This window comes from Diadema antillarum, unplaced genomic scaffold (assembly GCF_040938485.1).
Source record: "Diadema antillarum isolate AM-2024a unplaced genomic scaffold, OU_Dant_1.0 seq00001137_RagTag, whole genome shotgun sequence".
Classification (NCBI taxonomy): domain Eukaryota; kingdom Metazoa; phylum Echinodermata; class Echinoidea; order Diadematoida; family Diadematidae; genus Diadema; species Diadema antillarum.
The window spans coordinates 1,641,130-1,665,660 of NW_027271949.1; the positions used below are offsets into that span (position 1 = coordinate 1,641,130).

At 41.3% G+C, this 24,531-nt stretch overlaps 1 pseudogene; it reads left to right on the forward strand.

Moving 5' to 3' along the window:
• LOC139744113 (neuron navigator 2-like) overlaps nt 1-24,531 on the forward strand; it is a 367,146-nt pseudogene that overhangs the window by 324,923 nt on the left and 17,692 nt on the right.

Here is a 24,531-nt window from a genome sequence, read left to right on the forward strand (position 1 = left end):
CACATTTTTTTTTCCCGAAAAATCTATAAATATCATTGGTTTCATTATATTCCTTAATTCTGTATGGTGTCATGCACGACTGGCATTCTCGCCTGACTGTCGTGTTTTTGTTTGTTGTCATGTCAGGCATGACGTACACGCAGCATGACCATGGTCGTATGTTTGCTTTGCTGATTGACAGCTGTGTTGATTTTGACTCAACCAAGATTTGAGAAAAATGAAACTGAAAAAAGGGCACGTGGTAGCCTATGCCTATTATCAGAGAGTCATGCACCGTCATGCCAACCATGGTTTGTGTATTAATCAGCACAATAACAACAGAAAAGGAAAGAAAAAAAAACTACATTAACTTGTGTTGTGGTGATGAAGTTCCAAATTGCAAGCTTAAACATAATTATATTCCCCTGCCATGTATGCAATGTCCAGACTGATATGTCACACCTTTCTCTCTCTCGTACACACACATACACACATACATCACACAAATCTACCCAACACACGCTCACGTGCATGCTATCAAAAATGTACTGGAGAGCAAAAAGGAACTTACTCCATTGATGTCTTATCGTGTTCGTCTCTTCTGTTAGTGAATGTATGTGATTACTGTCTAGTAATAGTGCTTTGATTTGCCCATAAAGGTGATGGCTATTAAACAACTCTGTGCAATAATACACCAGCAGATGAGTGAATGAACAAAGATGACTTTTTTTTGGGGGGGGGGGGAGGGGGGAGAGGGGGGGGAGGTATGGGGTTATGGGACCATAATTACTAAACTATATCTTGCATACCTCACATTTTTGTCACCATATCCACAATGTATTCTTATTGACCATTGTCTGTCAAATCACTTCAAAATATGTTTGCTGCTGTTTTTGTAGCAGAAGGAATTTGTGTTCGGCCTATAGGAAAGGTAGCTTAATATTTGCCATGCATTTCAACTTTGGTATGTCCATGGTTCAATTAGCTATGTTTAAAAAAATTGCCTATTTAAATACGTCTCCTTATATTTGCTATCAGTTTTCTTGATAAAGGACTTGATAGATTTTCCGATGGTATTTACAATACATATCTATTGTTTGTATTTTTTCTTCAGGCAATGGGGGTGGAGGGGTAGTAGGGTATTGTTTAATGTCCAGAGTAAACAATTTATTTTCCCATTAGGTCTATGCTTACCTGTGGCTTTGAGGAATTTGATTAGCATTCCAGCTCAGCAGTGGAAATTATTTTTCTGCCTTCCGCTTCTCCAATCAATCATACAAGAGGACAAATCCAGAAAGGGTCCATTTACAATTTGGGGGAAACTATCATAATTGCTGTCATTACTCTCCGTATTCGTCAGTGCTCTCTCAACATATTTCCTCAATCTTGAGCAGAATGGTGGAGGAATAATGCTGTTATCGTTTGGTCTCCACCTGACTGGGGCCTGTATTCTGCAGGGTAATGCAAAGTCACAACGCTTCCAAGCATACTGATTTATGTGTGCTGCATAGCACTATGTTGATGTACATGTAGGCTGTTCTGAACTGTCAAAAAGTGTGAATACCTTGAAATAAAGTAGAAGCTTCTGAATATGCTAAAAAAAAATCCTTTCATGTCTCAACTGACAATGCTTTAGGAGCATTTTGTATTTTCTGTCCGAATGTTTTTGCTAAAGCGAAATTGCTAAAACATTGTATCCTGCCCATTTTTTCTCCCACTTAAAACCTGACACATCCAAAGAAAAATAGAAGGAAAAAATAGAGAAAGTCTTTTACAGTGCGGTCTCCATATCAAATCTGCCTTTCGGGTATTCTAGGATGCTTCTTGTTTTCTGCTGAGTTGAAGAAAACTCCAACAGTTGGAGGAGACCGTGTGTGTACCCTGCAGTGGCGATACCAATCCCAGAAACTAAATTGCCTGCAGATTCTCAAAAGGTCATCCCTCCATTACAGATATTGACTCCTGGGAGATTAGGCTATCCGTCATTTGGCCGGCCCATTTAGATGTTACATCCATGTGAAGTCCACTTCACGGTTTTACTTTCATCCTTTTCTTCTTCTTCTTCCCCCCTTTTATGTCATTTTGTGTTGCTCTTCTTGAGTTTGTTCAGTTTTGTTTTGATTTTTATCATTTGTTTCTTGTCAGATTGTCTTTCTTCCGTTGCTAGGGACAACCTGTTCCTTGGCATTGGGGAGAGATCCTCTTGCTTCATACAAACAGGTGGTGGTGTGTGGTGGTATGAAAGATATTGAATGTGGGCGGGGGACTTTGGGATGAAATGTCATTTCCCCTGCTGCAGTGAGGGTCATATGACCTCTTCATATTCAGATTATGCCATCAGATCGACATGTACGTCATACTCACAGCTGGCATTGGTTTGTTGATCCTTTCTTTAAAAAAAACCAAAACAATATAAAACAAAGGGAGGTGATGAAGATCTGTGCACACTCAACAGAACTGATCATCACATGTGTTGTCGGTTTTACAGTTTTCTAGTGCAGAGATATTTACTTCATTGCAATTCCACCTAAAGTTGTTTAGCCAAGACAAAGGGGCTGTCCATTCACAGATGCAAAAGAAATAGAGCATCCTCACACAAAATAACAAACTGTGTTTTTGTTTGTTTGTTTTTTGTTATGAGTGATGACTTTGAAAATGTCACTCACAATCAATTTTCATCATCAATGGTGCAAGTACTGTAGCAAGTGGAGAGGGGGGTTCAAGACGTTTCGTCAACGCGTGATTGGAGAAGTGTTGAACGTACGTGCGTGCCCCACATGCACGTGAGTGGGCGGATGGAAGAGAGATAGAGAGACGCCAGCATCAAGGCAGGTCGTTCTCGTATCGATATCGATTTTTCTCTCGTCATGCTCAAGCACAGTAGCACACATGCGGCCCAACATGAAAATCTAGACGAGAATAAATAGCGATGTGGATGAAGATAATAATGTCAAGCGCAGGCTGTGAGTACAAGAATGTTTGCTTGTGGGGAGGGGGGGGGAAGCAGCCTGATTTGTAGGGTGCTTTCTTTTTTTTCTCTCTCTATTTTTCTCATATTAGATGATGATGAATATTGCTAGAGAGCTGCTGTTTGGAATATTGATATCAAATTATGCTTTCTGTAATATAAACGTAATATATGTGTTATATTTGTGTAACTTTATAGATGAATTATTTTTATTGACAATGTGTCAGGATGGTTCAGTGTTATGATTCCTCTGTCTCTAGTGTGAAGGAAGACTTGAACTTATTGTGTGCCATGATAAATATTGGAGTGGAAAATTATGTCACTCATTGACTGATGCACAAGCTACTTGCTCTTTATTTCTTTACTGCCACTACATGTAGTGAGGCCACAGCCGAAGAAGGGATCAGTTCTTTCATTCCCTCTGGTTTCCAATTCTCCTCCCTTGTCTCCTACACCCATCCGTCTATCTCAAGAGTTCCAGTTTCACATATTGTACCCATTAAAGACTATTTGACTTTGATCCTAAATACATTCTCTACAGATGCTCCACAGACCCTTACCAGGGTATACTCGAGACCTGGGGCAAATGTGTTAAGTGATGTTGATGAACGAGGCATTGTCTCCGTTATTCCTATTGCAATGCTCACAAAGCACCATATTGTCTGAGCTGATATTTTTTGTTTACACTCCCAGATCCTGCTCAAAATATCCACTGCAGCAGAACGATGACGCTAACATGGCTCCATCATGTCATGTTTTTCTGAGATATGAGAGTAATGTGCTCCCCCTTTCCCCATCCCCCATCCCCCATACCCCATTTTGAAATCCAAACATTTCTGTTCCACAAAAATCCAGGTCAGTGGAATACAAAACAAATTATGACCGTGCAGTTTTCTTCTCCCTTGCTGTCCGTGCTTCGCATCCCAAATGAAGGAGGCATGCATGAACTAGTTTTCCTATTCATGTATCTGCAATTAGCCCGTGGTATATTTGGCATAATAATAAAAGCCATCATCTGAATTAGACAAGTGCAACTTTGATTTACCCTCTCTTTCCCATAGACAATCTTGCCACGTCTGATGTCAATGATAGTACAAAAGTGCTGGTCCTGAAAGAGTTAATGAAAAGTCAGTTTCTGTTGACAGTTAAATTTTTATGCACCTACTGAAAGTTCACATTCTGAGCTACAATTTTGTATTGTTTCTTTAATGGTCATAGCAGAATAGTCCCAGAACTGATTATTGCCATGTTTTCAGGGAATTGTAATCCTGAAGGAATAATTTCATTGTTCAGTTCAGCTCTGCTCAGTTTGTTTCTGCATTCCGTTTTCAGTGAAATATCCAACACAATTTAGCAGCATGTCATACATTATATAAATTGTTCCAGTGCATTAATAACCATTAAAGAATATTATTGTCTCCAATTTTTGTCAACACTGACATCAGGTAGGCCAAGATCTTCTGTAGATATGAACATCAGCCAGCATAGGACAAGAGGAGGGGGGGGTGAACAAATTGCCATAAATACAGCCTGTGCGCAATCCATTAGTAAAAGAAAACGCACAAAGTAGAAACAAGACGTGAAGTATTATTGACAGCCGTGAAGGCAAAATAGGGGGTCAGGCCCGTATATTTTTGAAGAGATGTTCATTCTGCGATCAAGTCGACAGGAACGGAAAAGCGAACCTCAACTGTGTGTGTCACCCCCCTCCCCACCTTCCCGAGGGCACATATTGGACTGATTTTGATGATGAGTTTGACAAAGCAGTGGGCGGGGATGCTTGTGAGTTTGTGCGCTTGCTGTCGTTTCACAATCCAGGTGGTGATCAGTGGCATTTATGCAAAGGTCAGTTTGCATCCAGTACATGCTGCCCAAATATTACGACTTGAAGTTCTTGCGTTTGAAAATCCCTGCTCATGTTCTGGATGTGAACTGCCATGTTCTTCCATGTGAGAAAATTGACAGACATTACTGTCTACTCCCATTCTCTTTCCCGTATTTCTTTCCATCCTCAATTGTTTCTCCCCATCTTAGATTCTTGATGAAAAATGCCAAAGCACAAGATAACGATGACTTGTTTGGGAAAAATTAGAGATAATCCTAGATACATTTGACCCAATTGGCTTGTGATGAACTATTCATATTTCAACCTTTCTATTCACATCTATAATCCTCATGTACGTCATTTGGGCGAACCTCTGGCAAAATGTGACACACTTTTACGTGTGTTTTACGTAACTTAATAGATGTGTGAAAAAAGCGTGCATAAAATGCAGATTCACAAGTAAGCAAGTCCATCACTCTAATTCAATGAGAAGTTCACTTTATAAAAGAAGCTTCGGTCATGAGACATTAAAGGTGGAAAGTTTGTTGAAGAAAATGTGTGAAACTTAAGCTGCTAATGGAAACTTGAAGCTTCGCCTTATGTCACCATACACATTGCTCTTTAGCCACCTTTAAAGTGCATCCTTATAATGAGTTGCTGTCTTGTAAAATAAAATCCAATGTATCCTTTCAAGCACTGAAGCACCCAAAATCTGTGGTTTCACTTGTGGTGTATTTTGTTTTTCTGTCCTTTTTTTTTCTTTAAGAATATATCGATCACCATGAACAAAAGGAAAGTTTATGCTCCAATAGATTTTGTCCCACTTCTATGCTCTCTTTCCCAAAATATCCGATAAAGAAAACCTTTTCCCACTGGCACTCAAAGACAATAGACACAATGTCCATTAGAGTGGAACAGTGAGAATACTACGGGTGCTTAGGTGTCTTCTGATCTCTACCCCGTGGGGTCACAGAGGTCTACCATCAACACCTAATGAGATTAACTATTCCATCTTCTGGTTTGTTGTTGTTGTTGTTGTTTTTGTTTTTAAGTGGTCAATGCATCTTGAGGCATAAGTGATTTAAGAGATGATGGGATGGCAATTATATATCTCTGAAATAGGCCAAGATTTTGTCAGGGAATGCCCAAAGTATGAGAGCCTTCAAATGGGTTTTATTTGAGAATCAGGGATGCACATAGGTGATTGTTTGCCTTTTTTGTTTGTTTGTCTGTGTGTGTGTCTGTGTCTGTGTGTGTGTGTGTGTGTGTGTGTGAGTGTGTGTGTGTGTGTGAGTGTGTGTGTGTGTGTGTGTGTGAGTGTGTGTCTGTGTCTGTGTGTGTGTGTGTGTGTGCTTTGTATCTCTGTCCTGCAGATTGTCAATTATTATTTTGGAATAAGAAAGGAAGCGGATGAAAAGTTGAGACTCAATTGGATGTTCAGTGTTTTCAAATGGTTTGTAGTATTCACACATCATCCAGCAGGAAAGAGAAGTGAAGTCTCAGATGGGAAAATTGCCTGCAGTAGAAAAGTGTGTGACAATATCATTTGACAAAGTGTCTTGCCCGAAATCTTCAGATGTTCTTGAATGGCAGTTAATTAGGTGCCTTCCAACGCGTGTTCGTGCAGGTTCCTGCAACGAGACACTGTGGCGAGAGATGAGGTTACAAAAGATGGAGCGTGCAGTCGAGATGTTCAGAATCGTTTCGAGCAAGGCTGCATCAAGGAAGAGGTGTGACTTTGGCATGTGAATTTGCAGTTGAACTATCACATATCACTTGTTTGAGGCCTTTGATTGTTCAGGTCGTAGATACATCAGCAGCCGTCAAAACATCGGCACCGTGTTCATTGTTCCCTGTCATCATTTTTTTTTTCTGGAAGCGTGGCCACGTGTCGGCCTGGGGATCTGGAGAGCCATATGATTCCATGACCCATCTAATGACTGTTGGGTCCTTGTCATGCAGAGTCTCTCCCCGTTGCAAATTGTTCTCTCGTTTTGACAGCAGCGATGCTCTCGCTCGTGTTCATCAAGCTGTGACACGGTAGGATGAGTTTTGTTAAGTCCACTTCATTCCTACTTCAGCTGTTTTTTGTTTGTTTCCACCAAGATCTGTAGAATCCTCCCAACTCCAGCACGTGACTCCCTTTTGCCTTTTGCCTCGAAGTCGAGAGAGGAAGAGGAAGGGGCTGCAATTCATGCCAGATAATCTGCGAAGGTGTTGCTAAGTTTGGAGTTGGGCAGAACAATGATAACCCCCACTCATCTTTTCCGCAGGTTGCAGAGAGGAGCGAAGCAGACCTATAGGTCTAAAATTAGCAGTGTTTAGGGGGCGGTTTGTTTAGCTGTAGCTATGGTTGAAGAGGATTAAGTGAAGAGAGAGTGAAACTCTTGTCAGATTTCCACACATTATGAAGGGTTTGAAGGAAAAGAGAATTCTTGACAAAACCCAACTAGAGCTTTCACCTCCCATAATACATCAGACATGATCATCCCCCACCCTTATATTAACAATCAGATTAATTTAACAACTAAGTCATCTGATTTCATGCAATACTTAATAGTCATCTGCAAATCATATGACATTTGTCATATTCATCAAGGGCGTGGCAGAATCTTTTATCTTCTACCCCTCGCCCTCCTGTTATGGTAGAGACAATTGGTTAAACTTTTGCACCAAAGCTCTCTACTTCACCTCTCTGTTCACATTTATGTGTCGGGGGTAGATATGACAAAGATTTCTTTCATTTGGTCATTCGTCTGTGTAGCATCATTTTTTTTTTATACATGTATGTCTCACAGCCTTGCTTCTTTAGAATGAATGGAATTTATTGTGTTTGGAGAAACTGAAAGAGCCATGTTGCAGCCTCAGAGCAAACACTGCTTACCCCTACCTTCCTCTTTGTATTCATATTCTTTTTTTCTGTTTTCTCATTCCTTGGTTCTGTAAGTTCTCTTCATCTCTATTGTCCCCATTTTTCTGTTCATAATGGTGATGACTTAGGTAAGATAGAATGACTGATATGTAATTAATTAAGTGAGGCAATATGTTAACAACTGTATGAAAGTTGGGTGAGTTGTTAACAACCTGTGGTTCCCATGTCCTTTTCCCCCCAAATCCTGAAACCCTAAAAGGGATGAACAGCCTGATAAAAATTTGTGCGTTTTACGTCTTAGCGCTGTTGTCTCTGCAAGTCGGTGTAACTGATAAGGCCCTGCAAGCATGTTCCTTTCCATATCCAGGGAAGCCCCAAAAGAGTTATAAGTTGATCGGATTGAATCAGCTCGGAATGGTGAATGACCATCATGAATGTACAATTCAGAGTGTGTGGTCAATGTGAAAATGGGAAAAGTTTCTATTGTTGCTTTTTTTTGCCTTGTTTCAAAGTGCAAGGGGCAAGACAGGTCAGATATTCATTCCTGTATTGATAGTGAAACTCCGGGGACCATTGTCTGCTCTGATAGGTACACTGGTGGGGCATTGTCATGGCTCAGCAGCGATGAGGGTGTGATTGGTCACTCTGAACCCCCTTTCTAAGCTCCTCCACAAAGTGACCGCTAAACCACAGCAGTCTATGCTGGAAAGACCTATCCTGTGGTCTTGTAGGGGGAAGAAAAAAGAAAAAGAACCTGTCCCCTTCTTAGTCTGTTTTTAAAAAGCAAAAGTGCAAAGATAGGGTGTTTCTTTTGTCAATTGTGCCGCTACTGTGCTTTAATTCTGCAATTCTCTTATATGGAGGTAAAGTCTTAGCTTTCTTCTTGCTATTTACTTTCGGCATTGACTGGTGGAGTAGCGATTCACTGCTAAGTGATGAAACCTTACGACAAAGGAGATACGAGAAAGGGTAGGTGTGGTTACTGTGCTTTTTGTCATGTATCCATCTTGCGAGAAAGTCAGAATATTAGGGGGAAGAAGGTGTGGGTGGTAGAGGAATCAAGGAGTAAAAGGAACCACAGCAGTTGTACTGGTCAGGCTTTCTGTCCAGTTTGTCCATCCAGAATCTTTCTGAAAGAAAGAACCCACAGTCTCCCTGGGACAATAAGAGTAATCTCCTTCCTTTGAAGTATCATTTCAGGGAAATTAGCTTCATTTACAACTCATTTTGACAAATGATTCACCTGTGCCTCTTTGCAGTAGAATATGTTATTTCGAAAGAAACCATACAACTTTATTTTATTAAAAAGAGAACTCAAAGATAATTACATAACATTCAACTGAAACAAGGAGCATTTGGTGATGTTCTCTAGACACAACTGTTTGTTGATGTGATATTTTGTTAACCCGTTGAGGACGGTTTGATTTTGCTGCAATACGCATTTCCCATAGACACCTGCCCGAGTATACTCGGGACTCGTCCTCAATGGGTTAACATGATGTATGACAGCTTTTAAGTTCTTCAGCCTCCATTCTACAAGAAAAAAAAAACAGTCCCAACTCATGAAGAGGGAGACATGACCAAAGAATAAGAAGGGGTCATTAAAATTAAGTTGTTGCCAAGCGTGAAGGCATCTTGTGTTCTCATTCACATCTCCCTCACCTAAAGCTGCTGAGACTTTGAAAAGTCTGGCTTACCTTTCTTTACTGTCTCGACTAAAATCTCTGGAACAAAAGGATAAAAAAGAATGCTGGTCTAATGCTTTATAGATCTCTCTTGGAGACCTAGCCTTTGATAGGCCTCTTGATAGCCTCTTTTTCCAAAAGGAGCTTATGGCATCCCTGGTCTTTTGTTCAGTTAGGAGGATAAAGGGTGCCAGGTATAGCTGCAATGCCATGTCCCCTCTTGCAGAGCAAAATTGATTTTCTTGATGCGTACGAGGTAAGACTAAGATGTCCATCGGAAATGTGGGGTTTTAAGTCTGTCTCTTTGGGGAACTTGAATCAATTCTTTGAACTTGACAGGAAGCAGTTGTTACGTCATGACCAGAAGCAAAGTGAGAGGCTGATAATGGAGGTGGCACTCTGCTCGCTATAAACAGAAATCTTTCACTTTCTTCCAAAATAGAAAATGTGAGCCAGGTATTGATGGGGCTTTTTTAGATGAGCCTGTGTATTGTTTTGTGCTGAATGATGAGTAATTCCACACTCCAGTAATGCATTCTAAACCATGACTGATCCCTAGAGTTTTATCTACATGCACCCATTTGTTTCTGTACATTTCCAACCATTTTTGTTGTTGTTGTTTCAATAGGTTTTGAATGAAATCAAAATTATACTTTTGAAAAGATTTATGTTCTTTGTCCTTTCACTTTTCAGTATGTAAATCTTTCAAATGTAGTTTTGTTGTTGTTGTAAAATGCTTATCTGGTCTTGGTAACATTAAATACTATCTCACAACACTTTTTTTTCATTCTTAGATAACTACTCATTTCAAAATGGCAAGTTTTGAACATGATAGTGTACAAAAGCTGCTACTCTAGTAAAGCTGTACAAACCTTTTGAAAGGCTATACTTATGTACATCATATTCATAAGCAATAAATCCATTCCACCTCCCCCCCCCCATATGATGTTAGGGAGAGAGGAGATTCCATATCAATTCCAATGTTGTTAATTGTTGTGGGGGGGGGGGGGCATAGAAAGAGGGGTATAGAAGGGTTGGCTTAAGCAGGGCACAGGTGTCACAGTTCAATGGCGTGTGCAGGGGGAGTTAAATAGGGCTTAAGGGGATGCGGGACTTTGTTGAAGCGGTTGTAAAGGGCGGGTTAATGGGGACCCGGTGTAAACGGATGAGTGAGCGGCCTTGTCGAACAGGGGTCAGTACCAGCAAACTTTTGAAGGTTGGGCAGTCCCTGTCACAGTTGGCGTAGGAAGAGGACCCCCTATTGTGGAAGTACAGAGACTGCCTATAGCTGTGACACTCTGTGATCTTGTTTTCATTCAGGCTGAAAGAGTGGGTCGGGAGTCAGTTGTAACAATTTGTCAATCATGGAAGTAAATAGCACCGTACTCGCAGCACCTGTGATGTAACAGCTAGCTGCAAAGAAAATCGACAACGCAGACCGTGTGTTGTACGTGAGCAGGCAGGGGAGGATTTCCTCCAGGGCTGCTCCTCCCTTATATATGCAGGGAGAAGTGTGGTGTGAAAACTCTGGTAGTGGAGCTGTAGTGAGCACATCACAGCCGGACAGACCATTTTGATGGACAACCTGTAACTAGTGTGTGACAGGACTAAAGGAATTGCAACAACTGTATTTTTAACCAAGGAATTTCATGCTGTACTTGATCATCATCCATGGATATGGTTGTTCTTCTCCATTGATTGATATTTTGGGAATGCATACACAGTGTTTCTGCTCAACTTTGCCTCTGACAGCATAGTACATCTTTCTTTTTACATGTTCTTTGATCATCAAACTCCATTCATATCCAAATAAGATGTCTTCACTCGTGATGACTAGAAGGCCAATGTATGTACCCTATGGAGGGTTTCAGCCATACATTAGCGAAGAACAGGAGGTAAAAAAGATGATGACTTCTAACAACACAAAACAGTTGTCTGTATCTTGTACAGTGATATATTTCCTCCCAAATCACCAGTATGTTTTTTTGTGTGTGTATGTTTGAGTGATAGCTGGGTGCCTGCAAGTCTGGTGGATTTATGTGAAAGCTCTCTGAAGTACAGTGTAAGTTGAATTTCAACTCCAGAGTGCGACAGTGAATCTTGTCATTACCAAATTTGGACATATTATTGTAAAAATCCATCAGTCAGTTTGTTTCTTATTTGTTTTGTATGTTTGTGTGTTGTTGTTTTTTTTGTTCTATAACAGTGTACGTGTATTAATTTGTGTGTTTCTGTCTTCTGCACTCGTCTCATCGGGAAATACATCATATCGTCTGTTGAGAATGAGAAGGGCGTTAAGTTGTCTCAAACACTATATGGGTTTATTGGCAACTTAACGCCCTTATCATTCTCAACCGACAATATCTACTGGTATGTCACATGCTCATGAGCATATGGTTCACATTCATTCACTGTGGAACATAATGATATACAATGCAGTTCCATAATATTACACATATTGTTTAATCGCTATATACATAGCACGTGAAGTATAAATATTTTTTCCGCTTTATTGTTGCATCTGTACTGGATGATTGTTTGGTTTCAGCCATTAGGGTAGGCCAAACAAGGCAATTCAGTGAATATAGATAAAGGAGCAGATTATATAGCGCGTTATTTTATAAATTACATATTTTTTGTGTGTGTCCACACAGGCCCACGTGGTGGCGGCCTTCGAGCAGAGCCTGTCTAACATGACCAATCGGCTGCAGCGACTGACGTCCACAGCCGACCAAAAGGACAGCGAGCTACAGGACCTGCGGGAGAAGATCGAGCAGCTGAAGGTCGCCCACATCAGCAACACCCAGGGGTTGCTTAGCAACGGGATGACCAATGGAGGCATTGCTGGTCAGAAGAAAGCTCTAGCCGGGACTAATAGCAAAGAGAGCACAGGTAGGCAAGCACCCAGCTCACACTTTGTGATAGGATATCCATTTTTCATATACCATATATATACATTCAACCCTGTGTCATATATTTCTATTTATATCTATTCTCAAGCCTACAAGAAGTTTCATTGCTAGCAAATCATTTTGAGAAGATCAAATCGTCCATCTTCTGATCAGCAAAATCTGTAAAGTTTTGTTTGGGATGCTTAGATGTTTGAAATGAAGAACATTTTATTCCCACTTCCTGATGTCACAGGAACAGAATCTGATGTCCAAGTTCTGGCACGAATATAGAGCAGTGTTCAAGACTGCTTTGCTATCACTCCAAAAATGATGACTTGAAAACATTTTGAATTGACCATTATTTGTTTGCTTTAGTTTGCAATAGCTTTGTAAACATTTTTGTGTGAATGAGAAGATAGCAAATTAATTTTATGATGGCAAAATTTTGCCTTAGGGCTATTTCTTCAGAAGTTTGCCTAGCTTCTGTGCATCTCTCTCTCTCTCTCTCTCTCTCTCTCTCTCTCTCTCTAGTTTGATAAAACATTAGAATAGGGTTTATGGGATTCAGCAGTTCAACGATATTCACTGTCTCAAAATGTCATGGTCAAATTCATTTCAAACTAAAATAAGCTGGGACAAACTTCCCATACAAGTCAGTGACCAGTCAGCTTGTATTTTCTTCTTTGCTTGCAAGCTGTACACATAGTTAAAGGCAAGTCATCAAATCAATTCCAGCTCTGTGGCAAACAAAAAGTTGACAACAAGAGGGACGTATCTCTTTCTTCTCGTGACCCCACCCCCTTCCATTGTATCAGCAATAATGGTGCTCTGTTTGAGGATCGGGTTAATGGTTGCACAGAGCGGAGTCTGTGGTGTCATGTGATCGGTTTATTTTGGAGGGAAGAACGGAGCACAAATACAAACAGCCGCTCTCTGAGGTCCTGTTGTAAACATGTGTTGACACTGAGACCACACGGTAGGGCTTGCATATGAATGAAGCTTAAATAGCTGTTTACTCTGTTCCAACAAATGGGGATTCTCTTCAATCATTGTCTGGGAGGAAAAACATTCTTTGTGAGAGGCTGTTGCTATGGTAAACATAACACTCACAGATTCATGCCAATGTGCAGTGGTAATTGGTGTGGTTAAAAGTTTTGAAAGGTGTGACGTATATTTACACTCTGCACTATGGGCCTTCGCCAGATGTGTGTTTACACTGTCCGACCAACAAGCTATTTTTTGCCGAGTCAACACCACGAGATATTACATCAGAATCTACGTCATGCTATGGAACCATTGTAAACATTACTTTATAATGTGGGACAAGAAAGACACGACTCCATTCAGTAGAGCACTAACAACCTTATGGTTCTCACATGGGCTCCTTGAAGCTGCAGCGAAGACACGCGCAAGTCTGTGTTCTCAGACTGTAATGTCTAGTGAGCATCAGTGACTGCCAAACCAAAGTTTATTCAAGGAAAGAGTTCTACTGGGTATCAGAAAAGTTCATGGATGTATTGTTTTAGTGCCTACTGGCAGTTCTACAACCACATCATCAAGAACTAGAGCACATATAATAATCAAGGAATTTGGAAAATATGTTTACAGTTGCTTCATTAAGGGCATACAAAAGGCTGTAGATATCTAGAAACTGTTTGACAATTCTGTTACCTGAACTCACTTTCACATATTGAGAATAACCTTGGGCTTGATTCTTTTTTAAATCTTGTCTAAAGTAAGTTGCTAAAGGGAAAGGTATTCTTAGTGGAGGGAAACCATTCAAGGAAGAAAGAAAGTTGGCTGGCATGCCGTATTAGTTTTAGGAACTCGGAAAAGGTCTGTTAGACAGACAGACTGGCTATACCTTTAAGTTTCATTGTTGGGGGGCCTTGCTGTAAGAAAAGAAGAAGATCTTAATTGGACCGGTAGCCAGACAGACTGATGCCTTGCTGAAGTTCATCCTTATTGACCATGAGTGACCAAACACAATGAGTGACCCCCCACTCAAAAGCAGCTTTGCTCTTGACCATTGGGTTCTAATCACTTTTCAGGGTCCAGTTACGGCCGCTGAATGCATTCCCATGTCTCTTTGTATCCCTCTCCCAGTCAATGAAACCTCTGTGATCACTCGGCAGCTTAGAGCAGGGTATTCTGATGTAGGCTTTTATATATGCCATCCAATTGAAATTCGGCATTTCCAATTAAGAATTTGATTGCTTTTAGCGGCAGCTCAGTACGTGGCAGCTCAGTACGTGGCACGTTAATAATTGATTCCGTGTTGGTTATGAGGCGATCTTTGTTGCAGCAGAAAGATTTTGTTCAATCATCAATTAATGAGGATGATTATTGGTAGCTTATTTGCATCATCAGCCATCAAGAGGACAGGCTGAAAGGAAGAAAAGGACAAAATCACTGTTGCATGTTAGATAACTATGATCCATGATTGTGTATTGTATGCAACAATACAATGTGCTTGAGTTGCCCTCCACATATCAGCTACAAATATGTTCCTTCATCAAACAACCAAAGTCTTATGCATGACTTTAAACTGTGATAAAGAATCAACACTGGCCAATCAACAACACATTATCAAAATGTTGTGACAGTCATTGTTGTACTTTTATATACACTTGTACATTACTTGGATTAAAGTATTTGTCTCTATTTATGCATAAACTTCAAACCAACAGAAATATATATGCATGTTCTTTGAAATGCTTGCATAGACTTTTTATGCAAGAAAGTTGGCAGAAATTTAGCTGCAGAAATGATATCACCCACAAGCATCTCAAATTCTTCTTCTTTTTTTCTCTCACTTCCACCAAATCTTTCTGTCGATGGTCTTTCTGGCATGGCAGTAATGTCAGCCAGCACAACCTATAAAGTTGATATGTTTGCTTGGTATCAGGGAAGAAATAAACAAACAAACAAACAAACAAAAGTGTGTTGCAACTATAAGAAACAGGATCCCAAAAGGGATGCAATTAATTATGTATGTGTCACTATGAGGGTTAATAAGTATGTAGTCTGGATGGGGGGAGAGGGACATAGATTCCATCGACGGGTTAGCCGAGATCATCTCTTGATAGAAGCCGGGGTGTGTGATGTGGTCCAGTCGGCAGCGGTACGCCGAGTGATTGCTAATCATTCGGTGCTCTCAGAGAAGAGCCCTAATTACTGCGTCACGGAGATGCCTGCACACAAGCCTCTCGGCCAATTACAGGGGGGATTATTGCAGCGTGCCGAAAGCAATGCGACAAGCAGAGGGGAATAAATTGGGCAACATAACGATGACAGCTGTTGAATTTCCGACTCATAATCTTCTTGGTCCTGTGCAATATACATGTATATTTGATTGCTGGTGGGATGGGGGCATACATCACCAAAGAGCTAGCTTCCATAAACTGGAGTTACCAATCATGGGTGCCAGTTGATAGACTCAATGATTGATTTGTTAAGCTGTTTCAGATCAATTAAAATCATTAAAATTGTTTGAGCTTTCAGTCATTGAATGCATCACTCACAATCGGCACTCTCAGCAGAGGTTCTTGATATTGCAGATGCTAAACACACTTCAATAAGATAAGAGAGTGTGAGTAAGTGAAAAAGGGAGCTTTGTCAGTCAGGAAACTTTGTTTTATACTGGCAACCTTTCTACAACCTTTGCATTTTGAATGAGTGGTAGTTAGAGGAGAAAGATTAAAACCAAAACTAACATCAAATAATTACCAAATTTAATGACATTATTCAACCAGAGTTCACTACAGAAGTTCCAGGAAATGCCTTTCCATCTGTGTCCTGCAAGCAGTACAAATATCTCCAAGATCTAATTTTAGGGTCACATTCTGAGCCAAAATGTATGATCAATAGGGTTATGGCATATGCATGTGTGTGGATGGAAATCATTTAGTGCAGTACAAATACATCCGCAAGCAGCAATTTGGGAAAAATTGACCCATTTTGCTGTCGTAGATTGCATCAAGATGATCTGCGCGGGGGAAAGGAATCTAGCTAATAGCTTTCCTTCTCCACGTTGTTCATCAACCCTGCTCCGTTGAAAAGAGTGCTGTTTTTTTGTTTTCTTTTTAAACCCTTCACGAGAATGTAACCTTTTGATGTGAGGTACATACATTGCATGTGAAGTAGGCACATCATGGGCAGCTAACAATGGGGGTGAAAGCACTGTGGAGCGGTGGGGAGACTGCCCCGTAGGTCGCGCCGCCCTCCGCGGGGCCCACTTTCCGGTTATCTATCGTCCGGGATTCCATGAATAAATGATCAGTCTCTTCAAATGGCCGCATCCTTACGGGGAAGTTTGATCGCTCACACGTGGTCTCTCATTCCCCGACCATTTACCTACCGCCCCCTCTTTTGCTCTCCCTGTGAACATTACCCACCCCCCCCCCCAGAAGAAAATAAAGGGACAGATAGGCAAGTGAATTTTAACCAAATTGCGGGTTAGTTCCATGCAAAGGACATATTGTCCACTGACTCCAAAAAGCATCCTTCATGTTATAGATAACCTCAATCATAATATTTGGATATCCAGGTGTGTATTCAAGCACTCATAAGGTTAAAAGAGAGAAAAAAATTAAAATAGTTTATGACAGATTCTTGGTGCTCAATATTCTCATTTGTTATTTTCACGGGTTCTGGCACAATTGTAGTTTTGGCACAAAATTTGACAAATGGCTGGTATTGATAATAGTCCCAATGCCCTCACCAGAGTCACCCATTTTATTATTATATTCATGGTGTAAAGTTTGAGGATGAGCGATATATGCCTTTGTGTTCAAGTTCAAGAGGTGGATCCCTCACGGTCTTTGTGCATTATGAATGACACCTTAAACAAATATAACCAGGTATTCAATACATCTGGGAGAAAATTTGATTGAGTGCAAAATTTCTCTTGCCTGAAAGTTTCCAGTAAACTTACTCTGCCCTTTTAGGATCCTTTTCAAGTATGCATTGCTTGCTTATGACAAGCCGACTGGAAGAATTACTTCTTCCAGTCGGGGGCGTTTCCACGGGCGTGAGCCCAGTCAGTATTCCAGTCGGTCAAATTTAATGTGTATTCTATAAGCCTCTAAAATTCCCACAGGATCCGCCAGTCTGATCCCCGTAGGTGGAGGGTTAATTGCATTTTATCACACTTTGAAGGAGATTCTCTCCATCGCTTGTTTGAGAACAAGGGGCGCGTTCACACTTGCACAACACCTGCGGAGTGGGTGAAGCCAGCGGTTCCAGTTCTGGTTCTGAACTTGTGTGAAATATTCACAAATTCCCAAATGGGTGCATGTTGACTCCTCTTTCTTGAGGTGTTCTTCCTTTTGTAAACTCCTGAGCTGTAGTAGTTTGTTCTCTTCCATTGGTGGTGCCGTGGCAACCCCAAGCCCCTGGGTGCGCTGCCCTTGCGACATTGTCTTCATCTGACCCCGGTTGGTGTGGATTTTTTTTTTCTTCGACAAGAGCCCAAATATCAGGAACCCACCCCTAGAGTTGGCTCGGGACCCTGACTCTAGATCGTCTGTCTCAGACCCTGTTTTCCAGATGTCACTAGTAAGTAACGATGTTGTTCCTGTGGGGCATAAAAAGCCACTAATATGCAAAATCAAAATTTTGACATATGCCCTGCTGAAGTTCTGTGAGTTGTTTTGATGAAGTCTGTCATTAGAGTTTGGTCCTTCTTTAGTCCCGTGTACTTTTCTGTGATATCTGATGAAATTTCTTTTGACATTTTGTCAGAAGAGTCTGAAACTTGCAGACTCGGCATTGTGGGGTCTGATGGATGGGTGCAGATCCCAAAATGAGTCATCGCCAGATTTTCGGATCCTACCAGGGGTGGAGGACAAATTAGCGCCTTTCTGAGTGTGCAGGTTTGCTGATACATTGTATGTGTCTATGGAAGCTGTCTCTACCTCGGCAGATGCTTGTAGGTAGGCTGAACCATGGACTTAAATGGATTTCAGGTTTTTGTGAGAATCATCTCTCGACCATCAAGGATCGTGGAGTGGAACGCTGCCATAATCGGGATTCACGAATGTGTCTGATCGTGGGCGTCGATCGCGCCCCGGAGATAAAGGTCCACACTTAACACTTCATGGATTTCCAGTCATCAAAAGAGGTGCCAATATCTTTAAGCTATCAAGTGTTGCAAATCATTCCTTTGTTTAGGTGTTAATCTGATAGTTGGGCTTACTGTAAATCGAAATAACTCTGACAATAAGGCGACAGTAGTCTGTAGAAAGTCTGACATTGAAAGAAACATGCACTCCAGTCTAACTTGACCAACTTGACAAAGTGCAGCATCTGTGACAAGGTTTTTTTGCCTCTTTCTCCCTGACTTGGCTTTCAAGACTGTTAGTAAGCATGATGATTGCAGCTATGGTCCAAAAAGCTAGAATCCACTGCAGAGCCAATCTTAGAGCCATTCCTTTAGCATTAGTTTGTTTATACTCGATGTTTGATTATTGTCTACTTGCCAAGCGCGGAGCAGCTATTGGATTCAGGAGCATGTGGGAGATTGGAGCAGAGGTGTGTGTGCACAAGTCTATCTCCGTTTCTTTTTTTTTTAGTGCATGTTTTTCTTTTTTAAAGGCTCATTCCCTCTCAGTTGCTGTAGCCTCAGAGGAAGAGCAAACATCGTTGTCGGGGCGGCGAAGTACGGCAGTGATCGATACGCATGCCGTGTCCATCTCCCAATCATATATTGTTTGTGACTATTACAGTCGGGGAGTGGAATAATGGGTGATGGTGATTGCTGTGGGCAGCGCGCCAAAGAGGATAAGTTTGTCTCGGAGAGGTTGTATCCATCCGTCAATGGGAGACGGTTTTCGCATCGCCGCTTGCTCGAGGTTGACGTCGAAGGCAGCCTCTCCTTTGTGGCGGATGATTTGAAGACGGCCAGATTTGATGCCCAGCTCTGACTGGATCAAGACATTGTGAGCAAGCGAAAATGAAAAATACATGGTGAAAAGACAAAATTAGAGAGAGAAAAAAAAAGTAGGTCCCAGTTGCAGGGCCAAAAAGCGGTGATGGGGGTAATGGGCTGGGTATGAAAGGAAGTAAAGGGGGAGGGGAGAAACCAATGTGATGTTTGCAGTGATACCTCAGCCTGGGAATAGAAACTGTTTCCTTCGGGGTAGGGAAGCAGACATCACATAGGGGGAGAACTGGGTCTGTGGAGGAGTCATTCTGCCCGGCATATCAGACGTGCAACAGATGGGTATCATATCAGGTGGATTTATGCTTACCCCGGGAGAAAAAGCGGTGAAGAACTTTGGAGCACGGGGCCTGTGATTTTTGTATGAATTATGGAATACGATCTCTGTATTACTCCTGTGTCGCGATCATTGCTCCTGGATATGTACATGTTGAATTTGATACACAGGGAATTGCAATGTACTTACCATTGCAGTTTGCATTTGTTTTCTCTTTCCCTATCTTATTTTCTCTCACTTTATCACCCTCTCTTTCTCATTCTTTCGTTATATGCCTCCCCCTCTCTCTCTCTCTCTCTCTCTCTCTCTCTCTCTCTCTCTCTCTCTCTCTGTAACCCATTGAGGACAATATATATTGCTATACCACACATTTCCCATAGACACCTGTCCGAATATACTAGGGTCTATAGTCTTCAGTGAGTCATTATGAACCAATAAATGAAAAAGCAGAGTTGGTGTTTCCAGAGAAAACTGTTTAAGTTTCAGTAGTAACCTATTTATAATAGCTAGGACTGAACTTCGGCTCACATTCAGTGATGTTAGCACAAATATCTCATCCAATAGTAATTACCGCTGCATCACGGTGACTATATGCACAAACTTGCAAGCACAATGCGCTCATATATGCACCCATAGAGTGTGGAACGCTGATGTACTTTGACTTTTGGATGCTGTTGTGGTTTGAAATCCTTTGTTTGTTGAGTAAAGTGCATTTGTACCGCCCTTATCGCATTTTAATACTCTTAGAGAGAGAAGGAAAAAATATATGGGAGTGCAGTTCAAATACAGAAAGTTGACAGATGGAATTGCAAGTTAGTAAGCCTTGGGGCAGAGCACGTCAGATCTGTTCTGTGCATTGACCTTGACGAGAGAGATTTTTCTTCCTGATACCTGCTTACTCTATGTTATGTGACTGAGCATATGTGCAGGAAAAACATGCAGCCAGTGTTGACTCGGTTCAGGCGATTTGCAGTTGTGATTTATGGATTAGAGATATGATTGATTGCAACGCTTCAGGAACGTAACGCTTTTTCGCTTTCAAATTTGCAGTGGAGCGGACTGCGGCATGAAGAACAGGTAGTGCAAAATGTTCTCCTTTTCTTTTCTTTTCTTTTTTTGTCTGTGGAATGTTGATGCCAGAATGAACACAATAATTTTGTAGTTTATTTCTTCACGTCAACCAGGCACACATTGATACGTGATCATTGTTTGATGTGCCATGGCCGGGACGTTTCGTCTTTCAGAATTCTTGCGTCACTCTCTCTCGCTCTCGCCACACCGGTACCGAGAGCCGTGGCTGCATGTTGACAAAAGTGCTAATTTCGGTTATTGAACGAATCTGGTTAGCGATGCGAATCGAAAAACAAATGTGAGAGTCCGCAAACACCTTTGTGTGTGCATTGCGGAGCTGCTGCACTCAAGCAGATCATTCGCTGGCACGAGCAGGCAACATGACGTCGTCTGGGATTTTTACGGCAGACGATGGCTGGTCGTAGATGTTCACAAAGTTATTCATTCAGTCATGAATTTGGTGGCAGGTGTTTACCTTTTTTTTATTCATGTGGTCTTAACTTTGGATGATGAGTTTTGAGCATAGGTTACATTTTGTTTTTAAATGCATACTCCTGCAGGGTGAGATTCAGCTAGTAGTTTTGTGAGGGAAACACACACACACACACACCCAATACTACTTCAATAACACCGTAATCCATCTAAGATATGTTAGAACATCGATTTATTTTTCCTTTGTGAGTGATATGTCTCTGTTTCACATGGTAACACATATTTTCTAGAGTTTGCTTGTTGGTTGTTTTTTGTGGTTTGTTACTTTTTTCTTCTATCTTGACAAGAAAGAATGATGATGAAATGCTGAACAATGAACAAGCATCACATTCTGTATTTCAGTACCAATTTGATTGCATCGAGTGTATCAACAAGTTGTTGAAATTGATGAAGAAAAATCCAGGCCTCTCGTTTGTAAGTGTCATTTGGAAATGGGGGAAGCATGCATGCAAGCATTATCTACTAAAATATCTTTCCTTTTTTTTCTTTTTTTCTTTTGTTGGAGAGCGAAAGGTCCCTCATACATAATGGCAGCTTTGAGAGTTGTGTTGATCAATGTATGTGATATTTTGAAGTATGCATGAGAATTTTTACAGCGCTGATGAGAGATTGAAGTCTAAAGTACGTGCCCAGCTCTCGGATATGCAGATGCCCCGTCTCGCCATTAGGATGGAGACTTTGCTGAAACTTGCAGCTAATCGGGGTTCATTGACTCTACTCCTTCTGCGAAAAGAAAGATGGGATTTTTACGAGGAAACTATAGACTCTTAAGTTGGATCATGAAAGCAAAACAGTAGGTGGACGCAGAATTTCAATCAAGAGATCCTGGCATTTCGAAAATGTCTCGTCGATGGCGGCTCGGAGGGAAAAATCGGGGCACTGTCCGTGCTGCGCATGCAATTGTACCCATATGTTCCACCCCATTGGGGAGGAAAAAGGGGGATTGTGTCTCTCCCTTCTTCCCGTTCTTCCCTCTCCGTCTCCCTTTTTTGTTTCATGGTACTTTTATTCACCGCCACGTGCGAGTTGCAAGGCCATGTTTCCATGTTTACGGTGGGCAGAATTCGATATGGACGCGAGCCGCGACATTGCACCGCCTTGATTCCGGGATGCAGTCGGCACGAGGGAGTGCGGGACCGAGTTTGTGCGTCGCCCCCTGTCTGTTGGATGTTGTTTCCTCTGCCTTTTTTTTTCTTGTCTACATTGTTTGCTATTTCAGGATTTCTGGCTAGTTAACATCTCGCAGTGCCCACCCCAAGAGGAAATGGAGACGAGAGAGAGAGAGATGGGGGAGACGAAATACGAGATACACTTAGGCCTCGGCTTCTTGGGCACGAAAAACAGCTTCGGCTATATCCATCGCTCCTGTTATCATCAAGCAATCTACAGCAGCCCTGACAGCACCGAGTCTATTTTCTTCTCTCCGTCTCTCATCTACCCTCACCTCTCATCTCATCGTCATCTCTTCATTTCAGCCTCTCACCTGTAAGGCTATGTGACATTTAGCATGAAATGAGATGCATAGAGGGTGTGTGGGATGAGACAAGTATTTGTCACCAGGGGTGAACGTGACATCTTCACAGAGTTAAACATCTTGGTATTTCTCTCTCACTCAATTGGTCAATTGTCATCTCAATCTTTCTCTCTTTTCTCATTGCCCTTGCTTCTTTAACCAAATAGTGTAAAAGTGAGAAATTTTCATGTGAATAATGGTTTGCACTCAGCCAGATAGAACAGATTTGACATGTTTAACGAATGTGATCAGAAGATGTAAAATGATATTACATATTATAACAAGCAAAAGTTTATAAGTACGCTTTTATTTTCACACTGATTTAATGCCATGGGAAAATGCATTGACATTTCAACTTTTACAGTACCTTTCTCAGCCTTCCTCAGATATTTCTTTTTTTCTTCCCCACTGTTATTGCTTTTTTACCCGTTTTGATATCAATCTTTCTTGCCACAAACACGTCTGTATTTTACAGCTGGTCTGATCACACAGTATGTATATTGTGTCCAGATTTGACACATTAAATACTCTTTGGGAAATTAAAAGTGGTCTTAAGGCATGAAATCTCGATGTCAGATGTTTGTGTATTTTTTTTTTCCCCACTTGGTGATAACATTTTATACCCTCGTTGGGAAGAGACACTGTTTTTGAGTGTGTGGTGATTATCCCTCACTAATCGGTTGAATCGGGCCAGTACCGTTTCATTATTGGTGCTGATTAGGTTACTGCTGGGGGAGCTATGCCAGACCTTGGCTGTAAATTTTTACTGATGTGCTAGCTCTGACTTTGCTTTTCTCTGTATTGCATTGTGCTCTTTATGCGGTCAAATGCTGAGGCCCATCAGTTACCATGGAGACAGGAATCACATGTTTGAGTGTGGTTTTTCCCTATGGACAGCTAATCAGTTTGTATTTTTGTGATTCAAATTCGACCCAACCAAAATCAAACATGACCCTGAAATGTGGGAGCATTGTTCAAACTCTTTATGATTAAACAGAAGAAATGGTTATATAAAAGAAACGATAAAAACAGCCATGCGTATGCAGGATGCACAATTAATGCACAAGCGTTGATGCTGTGTCGTTCACATATATATGCAAGTTTATCTTGATCATGATGCTGAGAGTCAGGTCGCAAATGGTGGCTTGGACGAGTGCCCTGTGGGTACCCAGAAAAAATGTGAGGTCTTCATGAATGCACAATCGCTGACAGCGCACATTCCAGTGATGATCCATTTCTTGTTGACATTATTTTGGTTGCAAGTGTTTCATGCATCGCTTGATGCATAGCTTTTGATATGGAGATATGTTGAACATACAATTGAACGTACGCTGTACATACAACAGGTGTTTGTGCATTCCTGGGATACCATACATCATTGTGAGCATCTACATTGTATTTTCAAGAGCATTCCACAATCAAGATTCTTCAGTTTAGAAAGAGGGAAGGACAGAAAGAGGATGTGAATCCAGAATAATTCAGTTTCTCATGCTATTGATACATGGCTGTTTGTGAGTAATATGAATACAGTGATACTTATGCATGGTAAACATGTCGACGCAAATAATGTAAATAAGCATGCTATTAGCCTGTTTTCATTTCAATTTTCTAAGTAGAGCATCCGTCTTTTTGCCTCCAATCCAGGATCTGAGGGTCGTATGACACGTCAGATGTCCACAGATTCCATGTCCTCTCTTGCATCTATGACCAGCATGTCAAGCGTGGGTTCTGCCGTCACCGACACAGAAATGCTCGAATCGAAAAAGAAGAAGAAGAAAAATTGGGTGAGTGCATACAATTGTACATGCATGTATACGACGACGACGACGGGTTTGACTAGGATGCACAAGTATCGCAAATTTCACTTTGGAGTTGGTCCATAGGGGGCCTACAAAATATAGTAAATAAAAATGTTGGTGGGAAGGATCCCGAAGCTTTAGGAAGAGACTACTTGAAAACTGTTTGCAGAAGATTTATCTTTTTTTTACATACACACACACACATTGCACACACAA